Below are 7308 nucleotides of genomic sequence, written 5' to 3'. Positions count from 1 at the left end.
ACAGAACATAGTTTATGCCTTCAAAAACCCTAAGTTCTGGACACTCAGGATGATACTTTTGTCTGGGAAAAAGTGGTTAAGATCCCAGCTGGTTGTAATAATGGCTTTCAGTTAGATCTGAGTGATTATCATTGGTGAGCTATTGATGATTTAATAGGAATATACATTGTTTATAATATTTTAAGCTCATTTATACTTATGTATGAATGTGAGTATTCAAAGGATTGTGATAAACATTTATTCCGTACTTGAGGTCATAGGCAATGAAGTTTGAAATCCATTGACTTTTAATGATTGAACTGAAGGAAACACTGATGACTTAAAATTAAAGAAACAGAAGTCTAAATATATCTCTTTTTCTCAAGTAATAAATGAGATAATTTTAAACACAGAAAAAAATTCTTGGATAGACTATAATTTAATGAATTTTATAAGCTTAAAATGGTACATTTGTTTCATTTGCTTTCTCATAGAATTTATTGTGAGTCTTATTATAACTACTAACCTTCAACATTCACTGGTGCAAAGGAAACATTTATCTACTTACTAGCAATTCAAAAAGTTAATTATTGCTTTATCCAACTTAACATTCATTTTCATTGCCTCTGTTTGGTGTATCTCAAGGGAAAAACTGATAGTTCAGATTATTCATCTTCTAAATCCTTAAGAGTTCAGGAATTACCATGACAAAACCAGATTTACACAATTCATATCCACAAATTCAGCCCTACAGAAAGTTCTGGAAGGAAAATTCAAACCTAAGGAAGTTTACTACACTCAGGAAAACATAGGCAACATACAATCTCACCAAAAGGCAGAAACAGGGGGAAACCTCACAGACAATACCATCACAAAAAGAAATCCAAAACAGACAAGAATCGACAACCAATGGTCATTAATATCCCTCAATATCAATGACCTTAACTCACCTATAAAAAGACAAAAGCCTGCAGAATGGAAATGAAGACAGAATCCATTCTTCTGAAGCATACAAGAAACACACCTCACCGTCAAAGACAGATATTACCTCAGAGTTAAGGGTTGGGAAAAGATTTTCAAATCAAAGGGACCTAAGAAGCAAGGGGGTGTAGCATTCCTAATATCTAACTTTAGACTTCATATTAAAATTAATCAAAGATATGAAGCATGTCATTTCATATTCATCACAGGAAAAATCTATCAGAATGAAGTCTAAATTCTAAACATCTGTGCCACAAATACAAAGGCAACAACATTCATAAAGGAAACATTACTAAAACTCAAATCACATATTAAACCACACACACTTATAGTGGGAGACTTCATCACCCCACTCTTACCAATCCACTATACAGGACTACCAGACAGAAACGTGTCAAAGAAACAAAGGAACTAACAGAATTTATGACCCAATTTGGATTAACAGACATCTATATGACATTCCATCCAAGTACAAAAAAATATACCTTCTTGTCAGGGCCACATGGAACCTTCCCTAAAGTTGACCATACACTTGCAATAAAGCAATCCTCAATAGATACATAAATATTGGAATGACCACCTGTATCTTATCAGATGATCATGACTTAAAATTAGAATTCAACAACAACACAAATTGCAAAAAGCCTACAAACTCATGGAAATTGAAAAATATGCAATTGCATCCATCGTGGGTAAAGGAATAAAGAAATAAAGAAATCAAAGATTCCTAGAATTAAATGTAAATGAAGAGACAACATACCCAAACATATGGGACACACTGAAAGCAGTTATAAGAGGAAAGTTCATAGCACTAAATGCCCACATGAAGAAACCGGAAAATAGTCACACTAGAGAATTAATAGCACAACTGAAAGCTCTAGAACAAATGGAAGCAAACTCACCCTGGAGGAGCAGATGCCAGGAAATAATCAAATTGAGGGCTGAAATAAAAAATGTAGAAAGTAGGAAAATAATACAAAAAATCAATATGATGAAGAGTTTTGTCTTCAAGAAAATGAGCAAGATACACAAACCTTTATTGAAACTTACCGAAAGGCAAAGAGGGAACATGCAAACTAACAAAATCAGGAATGAAAAGGGGGAAATAACAAAAGACACTGGGGAAATTCAGAGAATCACCATGTCATATTTGAAACCTTGTACTGCACAACATTGGAAAATTGAAAAGAAATGGATGATTTTCTGGATAGATATCACTTACCAAAATTGAATCAACACCAGAAAACAATTTAAATATACCTATATCCCTTAATGAAATAGAAGCACCCATTAAAAGTCTTCCAACCAAAAAAAGTCCAGGACCAGATGTTTTCAGCCCTGAATTCTACTATAAATTCAAAGACATAATACCAATGTTCTTCAAATTGTTCCACACAATAGAAACAGAAGTGTGATTGCCAAACACTTTACATAAGGCTACAATTATATAGGTATCCAATCCACACAAAGACACAACTTATAGATCCACAGAACAGTCTCCCTCAAGAGCACTGATGCAAAAATACTCAATAAAATACTCGCAAATCAAATTCAAGTACACATCAAAAAATCATACCCAGTGATTAAGCAGGCTTCAACTCAGGGATGCAGGGATGGTTCAACATATAAAAATACATCAATATAATCCACCATATAAACAATCTGAGAAAAAGAAACCACATGATCATCTCACTAGATGCTGAAAAATCCTTTCACAAAATCAAACACCCCTTCATGATAAAGGTCTTGGAGATATCACAGATAACAGGAACATACCTGAACATAATAATAAAGGCAAGATACAACAAACCAACAACTAGTATCAAAGTAAATGGCGAGACACTCAAGGCGATTCCTATAAAATCAGTAACTCTGTTTATCTCTTCAATATTGTACAGTTCTTGCTAGAGTAACAAGAAAACAAAAGGAGATAAAGGGAATGCAAATTGGAAAGGAAGAAGTAAAACTTTCACTGCTTGCAGATGATATGATAGTCTACATAAGTGATTGATCTGAAAACTTCTACCAGGAAACTCCTACAGCTGATAAACCTAAGCAAAGTGACAGGATACACAATTAACGAAAAAAAATCAGTAGTAGCCCCAATATATATAGCTAAGAAAGAAATCAGAAAAAAAAATCACCCTTACAATAGCCAAAACAACATAAAAATATCTTTGGATAACTCTAACCAAACAGGGGAAAGACCTGTATGAAAATAACTTTGATTCATTAAAAAGAGACCCTACCCAGAGTGAAATGACAGACTCTAGATACCCCCTATGTGGAAGGATTTGGCAATAGGGTGGGAGGCTGGGGGGAAGGGGAGTGTGGGAGGAGGGAAGGGAGAGGTAACTGGGATTGACATGTAAAAGAAGCTATTTAAAATTAAAATAAAAAATGATAAAAGAAAGAAAAAAAGAAGTTGAAGAAGATATCAGAAAATGGAAAGATATCCCATGGTCTTGGATAGGTAGGATCAACATAGTAAAAATGGCAATCTTACCAAAAGCAATCTACAGATTCAATGCAATCCCCATCAAAATCCCAGCATAATTCTTCACAGGTCTTGAAAGGAAAATCTCAACTTAATATGGAAAATCAAAAGACCCAGGATAACCATAACAAACCTGTACAAAAGGATATTCAGGAGGAATTACCATCACTGACTTCAAGCTCTATTATAGAGCTATATTCCTGAAAAAAGCTTGGTATTGGCACAAAAATATACAGGTAGACCAATGGAATGGAATTGAACACAATGATATTAACCCACACACCCCCGAACACCTGGTCTTTGATAAAGAATTTAAAATTATACAATGGAAAAAGGAAAGCATCTTCAACAAGTGGTGCTGGCATAAATGGATGCTGGCATGTATAAGGCTACATATAGATTCATTTCTATAGCCATTCACAAAACTTAGGTCCAAATGGATCAAAGACCTCAACATAAGTCCATTCACACTGAACCACTTAGAAGAGTAAGTTGGAGGTACCCTTGAATGAATTGGCACAGGAGAAGGCTTCCAGAATATAACACCAGTAGCACAGACACTGAAATTGGCAATTAATATATGGGACCTCCTGAAACTGAGTTGCTTCTGTAAGGCTAAGGAAACTGTCAACAAGATAAAATGGCAGCCCACGGAATGGAAAACCATATTCATCAACCCACAGATGACAGAGGGCTGATCTCAGAATTTACAAAGAACTCAAGAATCAAGTCTCCAAAACACCAAATGATCCAATTAAAAAGTGGGTACAGAACTAAATAGGAATTCTCAATAGAGGAGTCTAATATGGCTTACAGACCCTTAAGAAAGTGCTCAGCATACTTAGCCATCAAGGAAACGAAATTCTAAAACCCTTAGAGATACCATCTTACACCATTCAAAATGGCTAAAATCAAAACACCAATGACAGTTTATGTTGGTGAGGATGTGGAGAAAGGGGAACACTTTCACTGCTGGTGAGAGTACAATCTTGTACAGCCACTTGGGAAATAAATGTGGAGATTACTCAGGAAAATAGGAATCAGTCAAATAAGATCCAGCATTCTACTCTTAGGTCTTTACCCAAAACATGCACATTAATACAATAAGCACATTTGTTCAACTCTGTTCATAGCAGCATTATTTGTAATAGGCAAAACCTGGAAGGAACCTAGATGCCCCTCGACTGAAGCGTGGATAGAGAAAATATTTTACTGTTACAAAATGGAGCAAAAAAATGGAATCTTGAAATTTGCAGGCAAAGGTACGGCACTAGAGGAAACCACCCTGAGTGAGGTAACACAGTCACAAGAAGCAAACACGATATGTACTCTCTCATATATGAATTTTAGACATGGAGCAGGGGATTTCCAGCCTACACTCCCACTGCCAGAGAGTCTGAGAAACAGCGAGGATCCTAAGAGAGGTATGCATAGTACCCCAGAGAAGGGTGATGGGACAGGATCCCCTGAGCAGATAGGGTGCATGAGGGGATGGGAGAGGGAGCTGGAAAACAGAGATGGGAGAACAGGAGGGGAGAGGAGGACATGGGAGAGCAGGAAGGTGGAGTCAGAGGAATAATGAATGAGAGTAAGATGAGAGATACCATAATAGAGGGAGCCATTTTAGATTTGAGAAGAGATCTAGCACTAGTGCGGTTTCCAGAGATCTACAAGAATGACAACTAGCAATAATGGAGTGGCTACCTTAATTGCCCTCACTGGAGTCTTCATCTCATGGCTGATGGAAGCAGAAGCAGACAGCCACAGCTAAACACTAACCTGAACTCCTGGAACCCACTTACAGAGAGGTAGGAGTGGGTCAAAACTGGGCTGGAGAAATCTACAGAAAGAGCTGACCTAAACAAGGGGGAGTTCATGAACCCGTCTCTGAATGTGAGTGTCAGTGAGGAGGTTATAACAATCTATGGGGCCTTATGTAATAGATAAGTATTTATCCCTGGCATACAAATGAACTGTGGGATCACATTCCACATGGAGAGATTCTCTTTAAACCATGGGCACATGCCCCTGATGACATGACAGACTCTGGATATCCCCCATGGTTTTCCTCACCTTCCCTGTGGAGAGGTGTCAGTTTGGGGTGGGGGACTTTGGAGGTTGCTGGGGGTGGGGAGGAGGGGAGAGAGAGAGAGACAGAGACAGAGACAGAGACAAAGACAGACAGAGACAGAGAGAGACAGAGAGCTATGCCTGACATGTGAAGCAGGCTTATCTCTAATTAAAATTTTTAAAACAATCACAAAAAATGAATTCAGGAATTATATGGAATTATCTAGCCATGACATTTTATATCATTGTCAAGGCAATAATTCCATTTTACATTGCCACAAAGAGTCTTGTTTTAATAATGCTAGTCTTTAATCACACAGTGTTTCTTAGTAAATCAACAAATAACTGAAAACAAAAAGAAACTTAAGGTTATTTACATGACTGTGTTAAGTAATTTATTTGTGGTATAGGATTATAGGGAAACTGGTGCTAACATTGATTTATTGGGCAGCAATTTTCTCACCCAATTCTTTCTGCTAGTGAAATCTCTTGAGATAAGGGAGACATAGTTTTCCCAGAGGCATTAGGCATATTGAGCAATGACTACAAATTTCTTAGCCACAGTAGATCTCATGCCTTGATAATATTGACTGTCCAATTACCTTTTCTTCTCTCAGAGCCCCCTCTCACTTGTCTACTTTATTTTCCCAAATGGCTTGCTTCCAGTATATTTATGGTGCTTTTGTGGGTTAAATGTTCCACGTATGAGAGAAAATATGTGATATTTTGTGTGATATTTGTCTTCCTGACTTTACTTCGAGGAGCATTTAAATAGTCGACAAAAATATAAATTCATTAAACCTACTCAGGTCCTGGATGAGGAGTGAATGATGAACTCCCTGTATCCAAAGTCTATTGGCAATTAATTGTTATGTGTATAAGGGCATGTCATTTTCTTCTGTGAATCGTTACTAAAAAGTATTAGCTATCCCATGTTCCAGTAAGTCACACCCTATCATTCTCATTTAACCAAAGATGATCAAAATCAGTGGGGAAGGAGAGGGACCTGGAATGGATTTGTAAAGTATGATTTTTTTTTTAATTTAAATGAAAAAATGTAAAAGGAAAAATATTTTTCTTCATGGGAGTCTGACTTGGGAACCAAACTTCTCTTAAGGGTAGACTGCCAGACCAGTAGTAGATGGACAACAGAAAAGAAATAAATCGCATCTTTTGAGGTTCGTTGTCTCATAATGTCAGGACTCTTGTTTTCGTTTTTTCAATGACAAGGCTTTAGGGATGTGATTACAGCATGAGATACCTGACTTAAATATTAATGACTTGAAGGGCTGATCTTTTGGTGTCATAATTGGGAGGTAAGGAAAATTAGGAAATAGGGTGTGATTAGAGGAACTAGATCACAGAGAGTGTCCCTTACAAATGTATGTGTTTCTCCTAGCGCCTTCATGTCTGTCACACTTTGGGATGAGCAGTTTTACTAAAGTGCATACTTCTGAAATATACATTACCTTATCAAGTGGAAGCAATGGAGGCAATAGACATTCACAGAAACCATTAAAACTGAAAGAAAAAATGTACCCAGGAATGGATGAATGACTTAGTAAAGTGCTTGTTGATTTAGCATAAGGAACTATGTTTAGACCCATAGTATGCAGATAAAAAGTGTGGGAACACCAGACCTTGAGCAGAGACCCCCTTCCCCTTCTGCCTGGGAGTAGGCAGCTGTAAGACAATGTTTAGTAAAAACATGTTTACTAAAAACGATACAATAACTTCCTGGAAAAGGCCTTCCCACGAAAACCGCCCTGACCTCGACCTTG

Source organism: Mesocricetus auratus, unplaced genomic scaffold, assembly GCF_017639785.1.
Source record: "Mesocricetus auratus isolate SY011 unplaced genomic scaffold, BCM_Maur_2.0 Super-Scaffold_100003, whole genome shotgun sequence".
Taxonomy (NCBI): domain Eukaryota; kingdom Metazoa; phylum Chordata; class Mammalia; order Rodentia; family Cricetidae; genus Mesocricetus; species Mesocricetus auratus.
Note: the sequence above shows the minus strand (reverse complement) of the source record.